The 20,882-nt window shown below is 32.9% G+C and overlaps 29 non-coding genes across 29 annotated transcripts; all 29 read left to right on the top strand.

Annotated features, from left to right (window-relative positions):
* The first annotated feature begins 581 nt into the window (after window positions 1-581).
* Window positions 582-688, top strand: LOC143050077 (U6 spliceosomal RNA). The gene has a single exon (XR_012970462.1). It is a non-coding gene; the product is annotated as a U6 spliceosomal RNA (small nuclear RNA).
* Window positions 689-1,298: 610 nt separating this feature from the next.
* LOC143050078 (U6 spliceosomal RNA) lies at window positions 1,299-1,405 on the top strand. Its single transcript, XR_012970463.1, has one exon. It is a non-coding gene; the product is annotated as a U6 spliceosomal RNA (small nuclear RNA).
* Window positions 1,406-2,015: 610 nt separating this feature from the next.
* LOC143050079 (U6 spliceosomal RNA) lies at window positions 2,016-2,122 on the top strand. Its single transcript, XR_012970464.1, has one exon. It is a non-coding gene; the product is annotated as a U6 spliceosomal RNA (small nuclear RNA).
* A 610-nt stretch (window positions 2,123-2,732) lies between these two features.
* Window positions 2,733-2,839, top strand: LOC143050081 (U6 spliceosomal RNA). Its single transcript, XR_012970465.1, has one exon. It is a non-coding gene; the product is annotated as a U6 spliceosomal RNA (small nuclear RNA).
* Window positions 2,840-3,449: 610 nt separating this feature from the next.
* On the top strand, window positions 3,450-3,556 carry LOC143050082 (U6 spliceosomal RNA). The gene has a single exon (XR_012970466.1). It is a non-coding gene; the product is annotated as a U6 spliceosomal RNA (small nuclear RNA).
* A 610-nt stretch (window positions 3,557-4,166) lies between these two features.
* Window positions 4,167-4,273, top strand: LOC143050083 (U6 spliceosomal RNA). Its single transcript, XR_012970467.1, has one exon. It is a non-coding gene; the product is annotated as a U6 spliceosomal RNA (small nuclear RNA).
* Window positions 4,274-4,883: 610 nt separating this feature from the next.
* Window positions 4,884-4,990, top strand: LOC143050084 (U6 spliceosomal RNA). The gene has a single exon (XR_012970468.1). It is a non-coding gene; the product is annotated as a U6 spliceosomal RNA (small nuclear RNA).
* Window positions 4,991-5,600: 610 nt separating this feature from the next.
* Window positions 5,601-5,707, top strand: LOC143050085 (U6 spliceosomal RNA). The gene has a single exon (XR_012970469.1). It is a non-coding gene; the product is annotated as a U6 spliceosomal RNA (small nuclear RNA).
* Window positions 5,708-6,317: 610 nt separating this feature from the next.
* On the top strand, window positions 6,318-6,424 carry LOC143050086 (U6 spliceosomal RNA). The gene has a single exon (XR_012970470.1). It is a non-coding gene; the product is annotated as a U6 spliceosomal RNA (small nuclear RNA).
* Window positions 6,425-7,034: 610 nt separating this feature from the next.
* LOC143050087 (U6 spliceosomal RNA) lies at window positions 7,035-7,141 on the top strand. Its single transcript, XR_012970471.1, has one exon. It is a non-coding gene; the product is annotated as a U6 spliceosomal RNA (small nuclear RNA).
* A 610-nt stretch (window positions 7,142-7,751) lies between these two features.
* Window positions 7,752-7,858, top strand: LOC143050089 (U6 spliceosomal RNA). The gene has a single exon (XR_012970472.1). It is a non-coding gene; the product is annotated as a U6 spliceosomal RNA (small nuclear RNA).
* Window positions 7,859-8,468: 610 nt separating this feature from the next.
* On the top strand, window positions 8,469-8,575 carry LOC143050090 (U6 spliceosomal RNA). The gene has a single exon (XR_012970473.1). It is a non-coding gene; the product is annotated as a U6 spliceosomal RNA (small nuclear RNA).
* A 610-nt stretch (window positions 8,576-9,185) lies between these two features.
* On the top strand, window positions 9,186-9,292 carry LOC143050091 (U6 spliceosomal RNA). Its single transcript, XR_012970474.1, has one exon. It is a non-coding gene; the product is annotated as a U6 spliceosomal RNA (small nuclear RNA).
* A 610-nt stretch (window positions 9,293-9,902) lies between these two features.
* LOC143050093 (U6 spliceosomal RNA) lies at window positions 9,903-10,009 on the top strand. The gene has a single exon (XR_012970476.1). It is a non-coding gene; the product is annotated as a U6 spliceosomal RNA (small nuclear RNA).
* A 610-nt stretch (window positions 10,010-10,619) lies between these two features.
* LOC143050094 (U6 spliceosomal RNA) lies at window positions 10,620-10,726 on the top strand. Its single transcript, XR_012970477.1, has one exon. It is a non-coding gene; the product is annotated as a U6 spliceosomal RNA (small nuclear RNA).
* Window positions 10,727-11,336: 610 nt separating this feature from the next.
* Window positions 11,337-11,443, top strand: LOC143050095 (U6 spliceosomal RNA). The gene has a single exon (XR_012970478.1). It is a non-coding gene; the product is annotated as a U6 spliceosomal RNA (small nuclear RNA).
* Window positions 11,444-12,053: 610 nt separating this feature from the next.
* On the top strand, window positions 12,054-12,160 carry LOC143050043 (U6 spliceosomal RNA). The gene has a single exon (XR_012970430.1). It is a non-coding gene; the product is annotated as a U6 spliceosomal RNA (small nuclear RNA).
* Window positions 12,161-12,770: 610 nt separating this feature from the next.
* LOC143050044 (U6 spliceosomal RNA) lies at window positions 12,771-12,877 on the top strand. The gene has a single exon (XR_012970431.1). It is a non-coding gene; the product is annotated as a U6 spliceosomal RNA (small nuclear RNA).
* Window positions 12,878-13,487: 610 nt separating this feature from the next.
* Window positions 13,488-13,594, top strand: LOC143050096 (U6 spliceosomal RNA). Its single transcript, XR_012970479.1, has one exon. It is a non-coding gene; the product is annotated as a U6 spliceosomal RNA (small nuclear RNA).
* A 610-nt stretch (window positions 13,595-14,204) lies between these two features.
* On the top strand, window positions 14,205-14,311 carry LOC143050097 (U6 spliceosomal RNA). Its single transcript, XR_012970480.1, has one exon. It is a non-coding gene; the product is annotated as a U6 spliceosomal RNA (small nuclear RNA).
* Window positions 14,312-14,921: 610 nt separating this feature from the next.
* Window positions 14,922-15,028, top strand: LOC143050098 (U6 spliceosomal RNA). Its single transcript, XR_012970481.1, has one exon. It is a non-coding gene; the product is annotated as a U6 spliceosomal RNA (small nuclear RNA).
* A 610-nt stretch (window positions 15,029-15,638) lies between these two features.
* LOC143050100 (U6 spliceosomal RNA) lies at window positions 15,639-15,745 on the top strand. Its single transcript, XR_012970482.1, has one exon. It is a non-coding gene; the product is annotated as a U6 spliceosomal RNA (small nuclear RNA).
* A 610-nt stretch (window positions 15,746-16,355) lies between these two features.
* Window positions 16,356-16,462, top strand: LOC143050101 (U6 spliceosomal RNA). The gene has a single exon (XR_012970483.1). It is a non-coding gene; the product is annotated as a U6 spliceosomal RNA (small nuclear RNA).
* A 610-nt stretch (window positions 16,463-17,072) lies between these two features.
* Window positions 17,073-17,179, top strand: LOC143050102 (U6 spliceosomal RNA). The gene has a single exon (XR_012970484.1). It is a non-coding gene; the product is annotated as a U6 spliceosomal RNA (small nuclear RNA).
* A 610-nt stretch (window positions 17,180-17,789) lies between these two features.
* Window positions 17,790-17,896, top strand: LOC143050103 (U6 spliceosomal RNA). The gene has a single exon (XR_012970485.1). It is a non-coding gene; the product is annotated as a U6 spliceosomal RNA (small nuclear RNA).
* Window positions 17,897-18,506: 610 nt separating this feature from the next.
* On the top strand, window positions 18,507-18,613 carry LOC143050106 (U6 spliceosomal RNA). The gene has a single exon (XR_012970487.1). It is a non-coding gene; the product is annotated as a U6 spliceosomal RNA (small nuclear RNA).
* Window positions 18,614-19,223: 610 nt separating this feature from the next.
* On the top strand, window positions 19,224-19,330 carry LOC143050107 (U6 spliceosomal RNA). Its single transcript, XR_012970488.1, has one exon. It is a non-coding gene; the product is annotated as a U6 spliceosomal RNA (small nuclear RNA).
* Window positions 19,331-19,940: 610 nt separating this feature from the next.
* Window positions 19,941-20,047, top strand: LOC143050108 (U6 spliceosomal RNA). The gene has a single exon (XR_012970489.1). It is a non-coding gene; the product is annotated as a U6 spliceosomal RNA (small nuclear RNA).
* A 610-nt stretch (window positions 20,048-20,657) lies between these two features.
* LOC143050109 (U6 spliceosomal RNA) lies at window positions 20,658-20,764 on the top strand. Its single transcript, XR_012970490.1, has one exon. It is a non-coding gene; the product is annotated as a U6 spliceosomal RNA (small nuclear RNA).
* Window positions 20,765-20,882: the final 118 nt, after the last annotated feature.

Genomic DNA, 20,882 nt, shown 5'->3' on the forward strand with positions numbered 1-20,882 from the left:
CACAGTAACATGTTTATTTTTTATATAAGTCATCAACATTCTAAACTACATGCGAATTAATACTATTGGACATGGTCAACCGTTGTACTATCTATATTCGTCCTGTGGAAAAAATATCATCTCGGGTTTGTCAGTGTACACTTCTAGTTACTTTAATATATTGTAGAGGTTTCATTACGACTTTCATTGTTCTTGATTGATCCAAATGATCTTGAAAATCTATAATGCATGCATATGGGTACGTTGGTAATGGCTATTTTACAACTCGACATTTAGGTCATTTACGTTTTACCGCTAACTATTTACATTATACGACCACTATATACGTACTAGAAACGTTTGTACCTTTATAGTGTTTAAAACGATTTTCATCCAAAGTTATAAAATTTCACATTAAACCGGTATACCAAAATGCGTTCTTTTGTAAGTTAGTTGTCCCTAACTACTTATTTTTCCTTTCCGACTGCGTTTTCTTTTAAATTTTGCAAAAGTTTAACGGCAGTATGCAAATATCTCAAATCCTGAATTTGTATCTATTGTGAAATTACGAGTATATATAGGTGTCAGTCGAATCTGTTGTTGTACTCGCTTCGGCAGTACATATACTAAAATTGGAACGATACAGAGAAGATTAGCATGGCCCCTGCGCAAGGATGACACGCAAATTCGTGAAGCGTTCCATATTTTTCTTTGATCAAATATTTGTAATATACAAAGCACAGTAACATGTTTATTTTTTATATAAGTCATCAACATTCTAAACTACATGCGAATTAATACTATTGGACATGGTCAACCGTTGTACTATCTATATTCGTCCTGTGGAAAAAATATCATCTCGGGTTTGTCAGTGTACACTTCTAGTTACTTTAATATATTGTAGAGGTTTCATTACGATTTTCATTGTTCTTGATTGATCCAAATGATCTTGAAAATCTATAATGCATGCATATGGGTACGTTGGTAATGGCTATTTTACAACTCGACATTTAGGTCATTTACGTTTTACCGCTAACTATTTACATTATACGACCACTATATACGTACTAGAAACGTTTGTACCTTTATAGTGTTTAAAACGATTTTCATCCAAAGTTATAAAATTTCACATTAAACCGGTATACCAAAATGCGTTCTTTTGTAAGTTAGTTGTCCCTAACTACTTATTTTTCCTTTCCGACTGCGTTTTCTTTTAAATTTTGCAAAAGTTTAACGGCAGTATGCAAATATCTCAAATCCTGAATTTGTATCTATTGTGAAATTACGAGTATATATAGGTGTCAGTCGAATCTGTTGTTGTACTCGCTTCGGCAGTACATATACTAAAATTGGAACGATACAGAGAAGATTAGCATGGCCCCTGCGCAAGGATGACACGCAAATTCGTGAAGCGTTCCATATTTTTCTTTGATCAAATATTTGTAATATACAAAGCACAGTAACATGTTTATTTTTTATATAAGTCATCAACATTCTAAACTACATGCGAATTAATACTATTGGACATGGTCAACCGTTGTACTATCTATATTCGTCCTGTGGAAAAAATATCATCTCGGGTTTGTCAGTGTACACTTCTAGTTACTTTAATATATTGTAGAGGTTTCATTACGATTTTCATTGTTCTTGATTGATCCAAATGATCTTGAAAATCTATAATGCATGCATATGGGTACGTTGGTAATGGCTATTTTACAACTCGACATTTAGGTCATTTACGTTTTACCGCTAACTATTTACATTATACGACCACTATATACGTACTAGAAACGTTTGTACCTTTATAGTGTTTAAAACGATTTTCATCCAAAGTTATAAAATTTCACATTAAACCGGTATACCAAAATGCGTTCTTTTGTAAGTTAGTTGTCCCTAACTACTTATTTTTCCTTTCCGACTGCGTTTTCTTTTAAATTTTGCAAAAGTTTAACGGCAGTATGCAAATATCTCAAATCCTGAATTTGTATCTATTGTGAAATTACGAGTATATATAGGTGTCAGTCGAATCTGTTGTTGTACTCGCTTCGGCAGTACATATACTAAAATTGGAACGATACAGAGAAGATTAGCATGGCCCCTGCGCAAGGATGACACGCAAATTCGTGAAGCGTTCCATATTTTTCTTTGATCAAATATTTGTAATATACAAAGCACAGTAACATGTTTATTTTTTATATAAGTCATCAACATTCTAAACTACATGCGAATTAATACTATTGGACATGGTCAACCGTTGTACTATCTATATTCGTCCTGTGGAAAAAATATCATCTCGGGTTTGTCAGTGTACACTTCTAGTTACTTTAATATATTGTAGAGGTTTCATTACGATTTTCATTGTTCTTGATTGATCCAAATGATCTTGAAAATCTATAATGCATGCATATGGGTACGTTGGTAATGGCTATTTTACAACTCGACATTTAGGTCATTTACGTTTTACCGCTAACTATTTACATTATACGACCACTATATACGTACTAGAAACGTTTGTACCTTTATAGTGTTTAAAACGATTTTCATCCAAAGTTATAAAATTTCACATTAAACCGGTATACCAAAATGCGTTCTTTTGTAAGTTAGTTGTCCCTAACTACTTATTTTTCCTTTCCGACTGCGTTTTCTTTTAAATTTTGCAAAAGTTTAACGGCAGTATGCAAATATCTCAAATCCTGAATTTGTATCTATTGTGAAATTACGAGTATATATAGGTGTCAGTCGAATCTGTTGTTGTACTCGCTTCGGCAGTACATATACTAAAATTGGAACGATACAGAGAAGATTAGCATGGCCCCTGCGCAAGGATGACACGCAAATTCGTGAAGCGTTCCATATTTTTCTTTGATCAAATATTTGTAATATACAAAGCACAGTAACATGTTTATTTTTTATATAAGTCATCAACATTCTAAACTACATGCGAATTAATACTATTGGACATGGTCAACCGTTGTACTATCTATATTCGTCCTGTGGAAAAAATATCATCTCGGGTTTGTCAGTGTACACTTCTAGTTACTTTAATATATTGTAGAGGTTTCATTACGATTTTCATTGTTCTTGATTGATCCAAATGATCTTGAAAATCTATAATGCATGCATATGGGTACGTTGGTAATGGCTATTTTACAACTCGACATTTAGGTCATTTACGTTTTACCGCTAACTATTTACATTATACGACCACTATATACGTACTAGAAACGTTTGTACCTTTATAGTGTTTAAAACGATTTTCATCCAAAGTTATAAAATTTCACATTAAACCGGTATACCAAAATGCGTTCTTTTGTAAGTTAGTTGTCCCTAACTACTTATTTTTCCTTTCCGACTGCGTTTTCTTTTAAATTTTGCAAAAGTTTAACGGCAGTATGCAAATATCTCAAATCCTGAATTTGTATCTATTGTGAAATTACGAGTATATATAGGTGTCAGTCGAATCTGTTGTTGTACTCGCTTCGGCAGTACATATACTAAAATTGGAACGATACAGAGAAGATTAGCATGGCCCCTGCGCAAGGATGACACGCAAATTCGTGAAGCGTTCCATATTTTTCTTTGATCAAATATTTGTAATATACAAAGCACAGTAACATGTTTATTTTTTATATAAGTCATCAACATTCTAAACTACATGCGAATTAATACTATTGGACATGGTCAACCGTTGTACTATCTATATTCGTCCTGTGGAAAAAATATCATCTCGGGTTTGTCAGTGTACACTTCTAGTTACTTTAATATATTGTAGAGGTTTCATTACGATTTTCATTGTTCTTGATTGATCCAAATGATCTTGAAAATCTATAATGCATGCATATGGGTACGTTGGTAATGGCTATTTTACAACTCGACATTTAGGTCATTTACGTTTTACCGCTAACTATTTACATTATACGACCACTATATACGTACTAGAAACGTTTGTACCTTTATAGTGTTTAAAACGATTTTCATCCAAAGTTATAAAATTTCACATTAAACCGGTATACCAAAATGCGTTCTTTTGTAAGTTAGTTGTCCCTAACTACTTATTTTTCCTTTCCGACTGCGTTTTCTTTTAAATTTTGCAAAAGTTTAACGGCAGTATGCAAATATCTCAAATCCTGAATTTGTATCTATTGTGAAATTACGAGTATATATAGGTGTCAGTCGAATCTGTTGTTGTACTCGCTTCGGCAGTACATATACTAAAATTGGAACGATACAGAGAAGATTAGCATGGCCCCTGCGCAAGGATGACACGCAAATTCGTGAAGCGTTCCATATTTTTCTTTGATCAAATATTTGTAATATACAAAGCACAGTAACATGTTTATTTTTTATATAAGTCATCAACATTCTAAACTACATGCGAATTAATACTATTGGACATGGTCAACCGTTGTACTATCTATATTCGTCCTGTGGAAAAAATATCATCTCGGGTTTGTCAGTGTACACTTCTAGTTACTTTAATATATTGTAGAGGTTTCATTACGATTTTCATTGTTCTTGATTGATCCAAATGATCTTGAAAATCTATAATGCATGCATATGGGTACGTTGGTAATGGCTATTTTACAACTCGACATTTAGGTCATTTACGTTTTACCGCTAACTATTTACATTATACGACCACTATATACGTACTAGAAACGTTTGTACCTTTATAGTGTTTAAAACGATTTTCATCCAAAGTTATAAAATTTCACATTAAACCGGTATACCAAAATGCGTTCTTTTGTAAGTTAGTTGTCCCTAACTACTTATTTTTCCTTTCCGACTGCGTTTTCTTTTAAATTTTGCAAAAGTTTAACGGCAGTATGCAAATATCTCAAATCCTGAATTTGTATCTATTGTGAAATTACGAGTATATATAGGTGTCAGTCGAATCTGTTGTTGTACTCGCTTCGGCAGTACATATACTAAAATTGGAACGATACAGAGAAGATTAGCATGGCCCCTGCGCAAGGATGACACGCAAATTCGTGAAGCGTTCCATATTTTTCTTTGATCAAATATTTGTAATATACAAAGCACAGTAACATGTTTATTTTTTATATAAGTCATCAACATTCTAAACTACATGCGAATTAATACTATTGGACATGGTCAACCGTTGTACTATCTATATTCGTCCTGTGGAAAAAATATCATCTCGGGTTTGTCAGTGTACACTTCTAGTTACTTTAATATATTGTAGAGGTTTCATTACGACTTTCATTGTTCTTGATTGATCCAAATGATCTTGAAAATCTATAATGCATGCATATGGGTACGTTGGTAATGGCTATTTTACAACTCGACATTTAGGTCATTTACGTTTTACCGCTAACTATTTACATTATACGACCACTATATACGTACTAGAAACGTTTGTACCTTTATAGTGTTTAAAACGATTTTCATCCAAAGTTATAAAATTTCACATTAAACCGGTATACCAAAATGCGTTCTTTTGTAAGTTAGTTGTCCCTAACTACTTATTTTTCCTTTCCGACTGCGTTTTCTTTTAAATTTTGCAAAAGTTTAACGGCAGTATGCAAATATCTCAAATCCTGAATTTGTATCTATTGTGAAATTACGAGTATATATAGGTGTCAGTCGAATCTGTTGTTGTACTCGCTTCGGCAGTACATATACTAAAATTGGAACGATACAGAGAAGATTAGCATGGCCCCTGCGCAAGGATGACACGCAAATTCGTGAAGCGTTCCATATTTTTCTTTGATCAAATATTTGTAATATACAAAGCACAGTAACATGTTTATTTTTTATATAAGTCATCAACATTCTAAACTACATGCGAATTAATACTATTGGACATGGTCAACCGTTGTACTATCTATATTCGTCCTGTGGAAAAAATATCATCTCGGGTTTGTCAGTGTACACTTCTAGTTACTTTAATATATTGTAGAGGTTTCATTACGATTTTCATTGTTCTTGATTGATCCAAATGATCTTGAAAATCTATAATGCATGCATATGGGTACGTTGGTAATGGCTATTTTACAACTCGACATTTAGGTCATTTACGTTTTACCGCTAACTATTTACATTATACGACCACTATATACGTACTAGAAACGTTTGTACCTTTATAGTGTTTAAAACGATTTTCATCCAAAGTTATAAAATTTCACATTAAACCGGTATACCAAAATGCGTTCTTTTGTAAGTTAGTTGTCCCTAACTACTTATTTTTCCTTTCCGACTGCGTTTTCTTTTAAATTTTGCAAAAGTTTAACGGCAGTATGCAAATATCTCAAATCCTGAATTTGTATCTATTGTGAAATTACGAGTATATATAGGTGTCAGTCGAATCTGTTGTTGTACTCGCTTCGGCAGTACATATACTAAAATTGGAACGATACAGAGAAGATTAGCATGGCCCCTGCGCAAGGATGACACGCAAATTCGTGAAGCGTTCCATATTTTTCTTTGATCAAATATTTGTAATATACAAAGCACAGTAACATGTTTATTTTTTATATAAGTCATCAACATTCTAAACTACATGCGAATTAATACTATTGGACATGGTCAACCGTTGTACTATCTATATTCGTCCTGTGGAAAAAATATCATCTCGGGTTTGTCAGTGTACACTTCTAGTTACTTTAATATATTGTAGAGGTTTCATTACGATTTTCATTGTTCTTGATTGATCCAAATGATCTTGAAAATCTATAATGCATGCATATGGGTACGTTGGTAATGGCTATTTTACAACTCGACATTTAGGTCATTTACGTTTTACCGCTAACTATTTACATTATACGACCACTATATACGTACTAGAAACGTTTGTACCTTTATAGTGTTTAAAACGATTTTCATCCAAAGTTATAAAATTTCACATTAAACCGGTATACCAAAATGCGTTCTTTTGTAAGTTAGTTGTCCCTAACTACTTATTTTTCCTTTCCGACTGCGTTTTCTTTTAAATTTTGCAAAAGTTTAACGGCAGTATGCAAATATCTCAAATCCTGAATTTGTATCTATTGTGAAATTACGAGTATATATAGGTGTCAGTCGAATCTGTTGTTGTACTCGCTTCGGCAGTACATATACTAAAATTGGAACGATACAGAGAAGATTAGCATGGCCCCTGCGCAAGGATGACACGCAAATTCGTGAAGCGTTCCATATTTTTCTTTGATCAAATATTTGTAATATACAAAGCACAGTAACATGTTTATTTTTTATATAAGTCATCAACATTCTAAACTACATGCGAATTAATACTATTGGACATGGTCAACCGTTGTACTATCTATATTCGTCCTGTGGAAAAAATATCATCTCGGGTTTGTCAGTGTACACTTCTAGTTACTTTAATATATTGTAGAGGTTTCATTACGATTTTCATTGTTCTTGATTGATCCAAATGATCTTGAAAATCTATAATGCATGCATATGGGTACGTTGGTAATGGCTATTTTACAACTCGACATTTAGGTCATTTACGTTTTACCGCTAACTATTTACATTATACGACCACTATATACGTACTAGAAACGTTTGTACCTTTATAGTGTTTAAAACGATTTTCATCCAAAGTTATAAAATTTCACATTAAACCGGTATACCAAAATGCGTTCTTTTGTAAGTTAGTTGTCCCTAACTACTTATTTTTCCTTTCCGACTGCGTTTTCTTTTAAATTTTGCAAAAGTTTAACGGCAGTATGCAAATATCTCAAATCCTGAATTTGTATCTATTGTGAAATTACGAGTATATATAGGTGTCAGTCGAATCTGTTGTTGTACTCGCTTCGGCAGTACATATACTAAAATTGGAACGATACAGAGAAGATTAGCATGGCCCCTGCGCAAGGATGACACGCAAATTCGTGAAGCGTTCCATATTTTTCTTTGATCAAATATTTGTAATATACAAAGCACAGTAACATGTTTATTTTTTATATAAGTCATCAACATTCTAAACTACATGCGAATTAATACTATTGGACATGGTCAACCGTTGTACTATCTATATTCGTCCTGTGGAAAAAATATCATCTCGGGTTTGTCAGTGTACACTTCTAGTTACTTTAATATATTGTAGAGGTTTCATTACGATTTTCATTGTTCTTGATTGATCCAAATGATCTTGAAAATCTATAATGCATGCATATGGGTACGTTGGTAATGGCTATTTTACAACTCGACATTTAGGTCATTTACGTTTTACCGCTAACTATTTACATTATACGACCACTATATACGTACTAGAAACGTTTGTACCTTTATAGTGTTTAAAACGATTTTCATCCAAAGTTATAAAATTTCACATTAAACCGGTATACCAAAATGCGTTCTTTTGTAAGTTAGTTGTCCCTAACTACTTATTTTTCCTTTCCGACTGCGTTTTCTTTTAAATTTTGCAAAAGTTTAACGGCAGTATGCAAATATCTCAAATCCTGAATTTGTATCTATTGTGAAATTACGAGTATATATAGGTGTCAGTCGAATCTGTTGTTGTACTCGCTTCGGCAGTACATATACTAAAATTGGAACGATACAGAGAAGATTAGCATGGCCCCTGCGCAAGGATGACACGCAAATTCGTGAAGCGTTCCATATTTTTCTTTGATCAAATATTTGTAATATACAAAGCACAGTAACATGTTTATTTTTTATATAAGTCATCAACATTCTAAACTACATGCGAATTAATACTATTGGACATGGTCAACCGTTGTACTATCTATATTCGTCCTGTGGAAAAAATATCATCTCGGGTTTGTCAGTGTACACTTCTAGTTACTTTAATATATTGTAGAGGTTTCATTACGATTTTCATTGTTCTTGATTGATCCAAATGATCTTGAAAATCTATAATGCATGCATATGGGTACGTTGGTAATGGCTATTTTACAACTCGACATTTAGGTCATTTACGTTTTACCGCTAACTATTTACATTATACGACCACTATATACGTACTAGAAACGTTTGTACCTTTATAGTGTTTAAAACGATTTTCATCCAAAGTAATAAAATTTCACATTAAACCGGTATACCAAAATGCGTTCTTTTGTAAGTTAGTTGTCCCTAACTACTTATTTTTCCTTTCCGACTGCGTTTTCTTTTAAATTTTGCAAAAGTTTAACGGCAGTATGCAAATATCTCAAATCCTGAATTTGTATCTATTGTGAAATTACGAGTATATATAGGTGTCAGTCGAATCTGTTGTTGTACTCGCTTCGGCAGTACATATACTAAAATTGGAACGATACAGAGAAGATTAGCATGGCCCCTGCGCAAGGATGACACGCAAATTCGTGAAGCGTTCCATATTTTTCTTTGATCAAATATTTGTAATATACAAAGCACAGTAACATGTTTATTTTTTATATAAGTCATCAACATTCTAAACTACATGCGAATTAATACTATTGGACATGGTCAACCGTTGTACTATCTATATTCGTCCTGTGGAAAAAATATCATCTCGGGTTTGTCAGTGTACACTTCTAGTTACTTTAATATATTGTAGAGGTTTCATTACGATTTTCATTGTTCTTGATTGATCCAAATGATCTTGAAAATCTATAATGCATGCATATGGGTACGTTGGTAATGGCTATTTTACAACTCGACATTTAGGTCATTTACGTTTTACCGCTAACTATTTACATTATACGACCACTATATACGTACTAGAAACGTTTGTACCTTTATAGTGTTTAAAACGATTTTCATCCAAAGTTATAAAATTTCACATTAAACCGGTATACCAAAATGCGTTCTTTTGTAAGTTAGTTGTCCCTAACTACTTATTTTTCCTTTCCGACTGCGTTTTCTTTTAAATTTTGCAAAAGTTTAACGGCAGTATGCAAATATCTCAAATCCTGAATTTGTATCTATTGTGAAATTACGAGTATATATAGGTGTCAGTCGAATCTGTTGTTGTACTCGCTTCGGCAGTACATATACTAAAATTGGAACGATACAGAGAAGATTAGCATGGCCCCTGCGCAAGGATGACACGCAAATTCGTGAAGCGTTCCATATTTTTCTTTGATCAAATATTTGTAATATACAAAGCACAGTAACATGTTTATTTTTTATATAAGTCATCAACATTCTAAACTACATGCGAATTAATACTATTGGACATGGTCAACCGTTGTACTATCCATATTCGTCCTGTGGAAAAAATATCATCTCGGGTTTGTCAGTGTACACTTCTAGTTACTTTAATATATTGTAGAGGTTTCATTACGATTTTCATTGTTCTTGATTGATCCAAATGATCTTGAAAATCTATAATGCATGCATATGGGTACGTTGGTAATGGCTATTTTACAACTCGACATTTAGGTCATTTACGTTTTACCGCTAACTATTTACATTATACGACCACTATATACGTACTAGAAACGTTTGTACCTTTATAGTGTTTAAAACGATTTTCATCCAAAGTTATAAAATTTCACATTAAACCGGTATACCAAAATGCGTTCTTTTGTAAGTTAGTTGTCCCTAACTACTTATTTTTCCTTTCCGACTGCGTTTTCTTTTAAATTTTGCAAAAGTTTAACGGCAGTATGCAAATATCTCAAATCCTGAATTTGTATCTATTGTGAAATTACGAGTATATATAGGTGTCAGTCGAATCTGTTGTTGTACTCGCTTCGGCAGTACATATACTAAAATTGGAACGATACAGAGAAGATTAGCATGGCCCCTGCGCAAGGATGACACGCAAATTCGTGAAGCGTTCCATATTTTTCTTTGATCAAATATTTGTAATATACAAAGCACAGTAACATGTTTATTTTTTATATAAGTCATCAACATTCTAAACTACATGCGAATTAATACTATTGGACATGGTCAACCGTTGTACTATCTATATTCGTCCTGTGGAAAAAATATCATCTCGGGTTTGTCAGTGTACACTTCTAGTTACTTTAATATATTGTAGAGGTTTCATTACGATTTTCATTGTTCTTGATTGATCCAAATGATCTTGAAAATCTATAATGCATGCATATGGGTACGTTGGTAATGGCTATTTTACAACTCGACATTTAGGTCATTTACGTTTTACCGCTAACTATTTACATTATACGACCACTATATACGTACTAGAAACGTTTGTACCTTTATAGTGTTTAAAACGATTTTCATCCAAAGTTATAAAATTTCACATTAAACCGGTATACCAAAATGCGTTCTTTTGTAAGTTAGTTGTCCCTAACTACTTATTTTTCCTTTCCGACTGCGTTTTCTTTTAAATTTTGCAAAAGTTTAACGGCAGTATGCAAATATCTCAAATCCTGAATTTGTATCTATTGTGAAATTACGAGTATATATAGGTGTCAGTCGAATCTGTTGTTGTACTCGCTTCGGCAGTACATATACTAAAATTGGAACGATACAGAGAAGATTAGCATGGCCCCTGCGCAAGGATGACACGCAAATTCGTGAAGCGTTCCATATTTTTCTTTGATCAAATATTTGTAATATACAAAGCACAGTAACATGTTTATTTTTTATATAAGTCATCAACATTCTAAACTACATGCGAATTAATACTATTGGACATGGTCAACCGTTGTACTATCTATATTCGTCCTGTGGAAAAAATATCATCTCGGGTTTGTCAGTGTACACTTCTAGTTACTTTAATATATTGTAGAGGTTTCATTACGATTTTCATTGTTCTTGATTGATCCAAATGATCTTGAAAATCTATAATGCATGCATATGGGTACGTTGGTAATGGCTATTTTACAACTCGACATTTAGGTCATTTACGTTTTACCGCTAACTATTTACATTATACGACCACTATATACGTACTAGAAACGTTTGTACCTTTATAGTGTTTAAAACGATTTTCATCCAAAGTTATAAAATTTCACATTAAACCGGTATACCAAAATGCGTTCTTTTGTAAGTTAGTTGTCCCTAACTACTTATTTTTCCTTTCCGACTGCGTTTTCTTTTAAATTTTGCAAAAGTTTAACGGCAGTATGCAAATATCTCAAATCCTGAATTTGTATCTATTGTGAAATTACGAGTATATATAGGTGTCAGTCGAATCTGTTGTTGTACTCGCTTCGGCAGTACAAATACTAAAATTGGAACGATACAGAGAAGATTAGCATGGCCCCTGCGCAAGGATGACACGCAAATTCGTGAAGCGTTCCATATTTTTCTTTGATCAAATATTTGTAATATACAAAGCACAGTAACATGTTTATTTTTTATATAAGTCATCAACATTCTAAACTACATGCGAATTAATACTATTGGACATGGTCAACCGTTGTACTATCTATATTCGTCCTGTGGAAAAAATATCATCTCGGGTTTGTCAGTGTACACTTCTAGTTACTTTAATATATTGTAGAGGTTTCATTACGATTTTCATTGTTCTTGATTGATCCAAATGATCTTGAAAATCTATAATGCATGCATATGGGTACGTTGGTAATGGCTATTTTACAACTCGACATTTAGGTCATTTACGTTTTACCGCTAACTATTTACATTATACGACCACTATATACGTACTAGAAACGTTTGTACCTTTATAGTGTTTAAAACGATTTTCATCCAAAGTTATAAAATTTCACATTAAACCGGTATACCAAAATGCGTTCTTTTGTAAGTTAGTTGTCCCTAACTACTTATTTTTCCTTTCCGACTGCGTTTTCTTTTAAATTTTGCAAAAGTTTAACGGCAGTATGCAAATATCTCAAATCCTGAATTTGTATCTATTGTGAAATTACGAGTATATATAGGTGTCAGTCGAATCTGTTGTTGTACTCGCTTCGGCAGTACAAATACTAAAATTGGAACGATACAGAGAAGATTAGCATGGCCCCTGCGCAAGGATGACACGCAAATTCGTGAAGCGTTCCATATTTTTCTTTGATCAAATATTTGTAATATACAAAGCACAGTAACATGTTTATTTTTTATATAAGTCATCAACATTCTAAACTACATGCGAATTAATACTATTGGACATGGTCAACCGTTGTACTATCTATATTCGTCCTGTGGAAAAAATATCATCTCGGGTTTGTCAGTGTACACTTCTAGTTACTTTAATATATTGTAGAGGTTTCATTACGATTTTCATTGTTCTTGATTGATCCAAATGATCTTGAAAATCTATAATGCATGCATATGGGTACGTTGGTAATGGCTATTTTACAACTCGACATTTAGGTCATTTACGTTTTACCGCTAACTATTTACATTATACGACCACTATATACGTACTAGAAACGTTTGTACCTTTATAGTGTTTAAAACGATTTTCATCCAAAGTTATAAAATTTCACATTAAACCGGTATACCAAAATGCGTTCTTTTGTAAGTTAGTTGTCCCTAACTACTTATTTTTCCTTTCCGACTGCGTTTTCTTTTAAATTTTGCAAAAGTTTAACGGCAGTATGCAAATATCTCAAATCCTGAATTTGTATCTATTGTGAAATTACGAGTATATATAGGTGTCAGTCGAATCTGTTGTTGTACTCGCTTCGGCAGTACATATACTAAAATTGGAACGATACAGAGAAGATTAGCATGGCCCCTGCGCAAGGATGACACGCAAATTCGTGAAGCGTTCCATATTTTTCTTTGATCAAATATTTGTAATATACAAAGCACAGTAACATGTTTATTTTTTATATAAGTCATCAACATTCTAAACTACATGCGAATTAATACTATTGGACATGGTCAACCGTTGTACTATCTATATTCGTCCTGTGGAAAAAATATCATCTCGGGTTTGTCAGTGTACACTTCTAGTTACTTTAATATATTGTAGAGGTTTCATTACGATTTTCATTGTTCTTGATTGATCCAAATGATCTTGAAAATCTATAATGCATGCATATGGGTACGTTGGTAATGGCTATTTTACAACTCGACATTTAGGTCATTTACGTTTTACCGCTAACTATTTACATTATACGACCACTATATACGTACTAGAAACGTTTGTACCTTTATAGTGTTTAAAACGATTTTCATCCAAAGTTATAAAATTTCACATTAAACCGGTATACCAAAATGCGTTCTTTTGTAAGTTAGTTGTCCCTAACTACTTATTTTTCCTTTCCGACTGCGTTTTCTTTTAAATTTTGCAAAAGTTTAACGGCAGTATGCAAATATCTCAAATCCTGAATTTGTATCTATTGTGAAATTACGAGTATATATAGGTGTCAGTCGAATCTGTTGTTGTACTCGCTTCGGCAGTACATATACTAAAATTGGAACGATACAGAGAAGATTAGCATGGCCCCTGCGCAAGGATGACACGCAAATTCGTGAAGCGTTCCATATTTTTCTTTGATCAAATATTTGTAATATACAAAGCACAGTAACATGTTTATTTTTTATATAAGTCATCAACATTCTAAACTACATGCGAATTAATACTATTGGACATGGTCAACCGTTGTACTATCTATATTCGTCCTGTGGAAAAAATATCATCTCGGGTTTGTCAGTGTACACTTCTAGTTACTTTAATATATTGTAGAGGTTTCATTACGATTTTCATTGTTCTTGATTGATCCAAATGATCTTGAAAATCTATAATGCATGCATATGGGTACGTTGGTAATGGCTATTTTACAACTCGACATTTAGGTCATTTACGTTTTACCGCTAACTATTTACATTATACGACCACTATATACGTACTAGAAACGTTTGTACCTTTATAGTGTTTAAAACGATTTTCATCCAAAGTTATAAAATTTCACATTAAACCGGTATACCAAAATGCGTTCTTTTGTAAGTTAGTTGTCCCTAACTACTTATTTTTCCTTTCCGACTGCGTTTTCTTTTAAATTTTGCAAAAGTTTAACGGCAGTATGCAAATATCTCAAATCCTGAATTTGTATCTATTGTGAAATTACGAGTATATATAGGTGTCAGTCGAATCTGTTGTTGTACTCGCTTCGGCAGTACATATACTAAAATTGGAACGATACAGAGAAGATTAGCATGGCCCCTGCGCAAGGATGACACGCAAATTCGTGAAGCGTTCCATATTTTTCTTTGATCAAATATTTGTAATATACAAAGCACAGTAACATGTTTATTTTTTATATAAGTCATCAACATTCTAAACTACATGCGAATTAATACTATTGGACATGGTCAACCGTTGTACTATCTATATTCGTCCTGTGGAAAAAATATCATCTCGGGTTTGTCAGTGTACACTTCTAGTTACTTTAATATATTGTAGAGGTTTCATTACGATTTTCATTGTTCTTGATTGATCCAAATGATCTTGAAAATCTATAATGCATGCATATGGGTACGTTGGTAATGGCTATTTTACAACTCGACATTTAGGTCATTTACGTTTTACCGCTAACTATTTACATTATACGACCACTATATACGTACTAGAAACGTTTGTACCTTTATAGTGTTTAAAACGATTTTCATCCAAAGTTATAAAATTTCACATTAAACCGGTATACCAAAATGCGTTCTTTTGTAAGTTAGTTGTCCCTAACTACTTATTTTTCCTTTCCGACTGCGTTTTCTTTTAAATTTTGCAAAAGTTTAACGGCAGTATGCAAATATCTCAAATCCTGAATTTGTATCTATTGTGAAATTACGAGTATATATAGGTGTCAGTCGAATCTGTTGTTGTACTCGCTTCGGCAGTACATATACTAAAATTGGAACGATACAGAGAAGATTAGCATGGCCCCTGCGCAAGGATGACACGCAAATTCGTGAAGCGTTCCATATTTTTCTTTGATCAAATATTTGTAATATACAAAGCACAGTAACATGTTTATTTTTTATATAAGTCATCAACATTCTAAACTACATGCGAATTAATACTATTGGACATGGTCAACCGTTGTACTATCTATATTCGTCCTGTGGAAAAAATATCATCTCGGGTTTGTCAGTGTACACTTCTAGTTACTTTAATATATTGTAGAGGTTTCATTACGATTTTCATTGTTCTTGATTGATCCAAATGATCTTGAAAATCTATAATGCATGCATATGGGTACGTTGGTAATGGCTATTTTACAACTCGACATTTAGGTCATTTACGTTTTACCGCTAACTATTTACATTATACGACCACTATATACGTACTAGAAACGTTTGTACCTTTATAGTGTTTAAAACGATTTTCATCCAAAGTTATAAAATTTCACATTAAACCGGTATACCAAAATGCGTTCTTTTGTAAGTTAGTTGTCCCTAACTACTTATTTTTCCTTTCCGACTGCGTTTTCTTTTAAATTTTGCAAAAGTTTAACGGCAGTATGCAAATATCTCAAATCCTGAATTTGTATCTATTGTGAAATTACGAGTATATATAGGTGTCAGTCGAATCTGTTGTTGTACTCGCTTCGGCAGTACATATACTAAAATTGGAACGATACAGAGAAGATTAGCATGGCCCCTGCGCAAGGATGACACGCAAATTCGTGAAGCGTTCCATATTTTTCTTTGATCAAATATTTGTAATATACAAAGCACAGTAACATGTTTATTTTTTATATAAGTCATCAACATTCTAAACTACATGCGAATTAATACTATTGGACATGGTCAACCGTTGTACTATCTATATTCGTCCTGTGGAAAAAATATCATCTCGGGTTTGTCAGTGTACACTTCTAGTTACTTTAATATATTGTAGAGGTTTCATTACGATTTTCATTGTTCTTGATTGATCCAAATGATCTTGAAAATCTATAATGCATGCATATGGGTACGTTGGTAATGGCTATTTTACAACTCGACATTTAGGTCATTTACGTTTTACCGCTAACTATTTACATTATACGACCACTATATACGTACTAGAAACGTTTGTACCTTTATAGTGTTTAAAACGATTTTCATCCAAAGTTATAAAATTTCACATTAAACCGGTATACCAAAATGCGTTCTTTTGTAAGTTAGTTGTCCCTAACTACTTATTTTTCCTTTCCGACTGCGTTTTCTTTTAAATTTTGCAAAAGTTTAACGGCAGTATGCAAATATCTCAAATCCTGAATTTGTATCTATTGTGAAATTACGAGTATATATAGGTGTCAGTCGAATCTGTTGTTGTACTCGCTTCGGCAGTACATATACTAAAATTGGAACGATACAGAGAAGATTAGCATGGCCCCTGCGCAAGGATGACACGCAAATTCGTGAAGCGTTCCATATTTTTCTTTGATCAAATATTTGTAATATACAAAGCACAGTAACATGTTTATTTTTTATATAAGTCATCAACATTCTAAACTACATGCGAATTAATACTATTGGACATGGTCAACCGTTGTACTATCTATATTCGTCCTGTGGAAAAAATATCATCTCGGGTTTGTCAGTGTACACTTCTAGTTACTTTAATATATTGTAGAGGTTTCATTACGATTTTCATTGTTCTTGATTGATCCAAATGATCTTGAAAATCTATAATGCATGCATATGGGTACGTTGGTAATGGCTATTTTACAACTCGACATTTAGGTCATTTACGTTTTACCGCTAACTATTTACATTATACGACCACTATATACGTACTAGAAACGTTTGTACCTTTATAGTGTTTAAAACGATTTTCATCCAAAGTTATAAAATTTCACATTAAACCGGTATACCAAAATGCGTTCTTTTGTAAGTTAGTTGTCCCTAACTACTTATTTTTCCTTTCCGACTGCGTTTTCTTTTAAATTTTGCAAAAGTTTAACGGCAGTATGCAAATATCTCAAATCCTGAATTTGTATCTATTGTGAAATTACGAGTATATATAGGTGTCAGTCGAATCTGTTGTTGTACTCGCTTCGGCAGTACATATACTAAAATTGGAACGATACAGAGAAGATTAGCATGGCCCCTGCGCAAGGATGACACGCAAATTCGTGAAGCGTTCCATATTTTTCTTTGATCAAATATTTGTAATATACAAAGCACAGTAACATGTTTATTTTTTATATAAGTCATCAACATTCTAAACTACATGCGAATTAATACTATTGGACATGGTCAACCGTTGTACTATCTATATTCGTCCTGTGGAAAAAATATCATCTCGGGTTTGTCAGTGTACACTTCTAGTTACTTTAATATATTGTAGAGGTTTCATTACGATTTTCATTGTTCTTGATTGATCCAAATGATCTTGAAAATCTATAATGCATGCATATGGGTACGTTGGTAATGGCTATTTTACAACTCGACATTTAGGTCATTTACGTTTTACCGCTAACTATTTACATTATACGACCACTATATACGTACTAGAAACGTTTGTACCTTTATAGTGTTTAAAACGATTTTCATCCAAAGTTATAAAATTTCACATTAAACCGGTATACCAAAATGCGTTCTTTTGTAAGTTAGTTGTCCCTAACTACTTATTTTTCCTTTCCGACTGCGTTTTCTTTTAAATTTTGCAAAAGTTTAACGGCAGTATGCAAATATCTCAAATCCTGAATTTGTATCTATTGTGAAATTACGAGTATATATAGGTGTCAGTCGAATCTGTTGTTGTACTCGCTTCGGCAGTACATATACTAAAATTGGAACGATACAGAGAAGATTAGCATGGCCCCTGCGCAAGGATGACACGCAAATTCGTGAAGCGTTCCATATTTTTCTTTGATCAAATATTTGTAATATACAAAGCACAGTAACATGTTTATTTTTTATATAAGTCATCAACATTCTAAACTACATGCGAATTAATACTATTGGACATGGTCAACCGTTGTACTATCTATATTCGTCCTGTGGAAAAAATATCATCTCGGGTTTGTCAGTGTACACTTCTAGTTACTTTAATATATTGTAGAGGTTTCATTACGATTTTCATTGTTCTTGATTGATCCAAATGATCTTGAAAATCTATAATGCATGCATATGGGTACGTTGGTAATGGCTATTTTACAACTCGACATTTAGGTCATTTACGTTTTACCGCTAACTATTTACATTATACGACCACTATATACGTACTAGAAACGTTTGTACCTTTATAGTGTTTAAAACGATTTTCATCCAAAGTTATAAAATTTCACATTAAACCGGTATACCAAAATGCGTTCTTTTGTAAGTTAGTTGTCCCTAACTACTTATTTTTCCTTTCCGACTGCGTTTTCTTTTAAATTTTGCAAAAGTTTAACGGCAGTATGCAAATATCTCAAATCCTGAATTTGTATCTATTGTGAAATTACGAGTATATATAGGTGTCAGTCGAATCTGTTGTTGTACTCGCTTCGGCAGTACATATACTAAAATTGGAACGATACAGAGAAGATTAGCATGGCCCCTGCGCAAGGATGACACGCAAATTCGTGAAGCGTTCCATATTTTTCTTTGATCAAATATTTGTAATATACAAAGCACAGTAACATGTTTATTTTTTATATAAGTCATCAACATTCTAAACTACATGCGAATTAATACTATTGGACATGGTCAACCGTTGTACTATCTATATTCGTCCTGTGGAAAAAATATCATCTCGGGTTTGTCAGTGTACACTTCTAGTTACTTTAATATATTGTAGAGGTTTCATTACGATTTTCATTGTTCTTGATTGATCCAAATGATCTTGAAAATCTATAATGCATGCATATGGGTACGTTGGTAATGGCTATTTTACAACTCGACATTTAGGTCATTTACGTTTTACCGCTAACTATTTACATTATACGACCACTATATACGTACTAGAAACGTTTGTACCTTTATAGTGTTTAAAACGATTTTCATCCAAAGTTATAAAATTTCACATTAAACCGGTATACCAAAATGCGTTCTTTTGTAAGTTAGTTGTCCCTAACTACTTATTTTTCCTTTCCGACTGCGTTTTCTTTTAAATTTTGCAAAAGTTTAACGGCAGTATGCAAATATCTCAAATCCTGAATTTGTATCTATTGTGAAATTACGAGTATATATAGGTGTCAGTCGAATCTGTTGTTGTACTCGCTTCGGCAGTACATATACTAAAATTGGAACGATACAGAGAAGATTAGCATGGCCCCTGCGCAAGGATGACACGCAAATTCGTGAAGCGTTCCATATTTTTCTTTGATCAAATATTTGTAATATACAAAGCACAGTAACATGTTTATTTTTTATATAAGTCATCAACATTCTAAACTACATGCGAATTAATACTATTGGACATGGTCAACCGTTGTACTATCTATATTCGTCCTGTGGAAAAAATATCATCTCGGGTTTGTCAGTGTACACTTCTAGTTACTTTAATATATTGTAGAGGTTTCATTACGATTTTCATTGTTCTTGATTGATCCAAATGATCTTGAAAATCTATAATGCATGCATATGGGTACGTTGGTAATGGCTATTTTACAACTCGACATTTAGGTCATTTACGTTTTACCGCTAACTATTTACATTATACGACCACTATATACGTACTAGAAACGTTTGTACCTTTATAGTGTTTAAAACGATTTTCATCCAAAGTTATAAAATTTCACATTAAACCGGTATACCAAAATGCGTTCTTTTGTAAGTTAGTTGTCCCTAACTACTTATTTTTCCTTTCCGACTGCGTTTTCTTTTAAATTTTGCAAAAGTTTAACGGCAGTATGCAAATATCTCAAATCCTGAATTTGTATCTATTGTGAAATTACGAGTATATATAGGTGTCAGTCGAATCTGTTGTTGTACTCGCTTCGGCAGTACATATACTAAAATTGGAACGATACAGAGAAGATTAGCATGGCCCCTGCGCAAGGATGACACGCAAATTCGTGAAGCGTTCCATATTTTTCTTTGATCAAATATTTGTAATATACAAAGCACAGTAACATGTTTATTTTTTATATAAGTCATCAACATTCTAAACTACATGCGAATTAATACTATTGGACATGGTCAACCGTTGTACT

The sequence above is a fragment of the Mytilus galloprovincialis genome, chromosome 10 (assembly GCF_965363235.1).
Source record: "Mytilus galloprovincialis chromosome 10, xbMytGall1.hap1.1, whole genome shotgun sequence".
Lineage (NCBI taxonomy): Eukaryota > Metazoa > Mollusca > Bivalvia > Mytilida > Mytilidae > Mytilus > Mytilus galloprovincialis.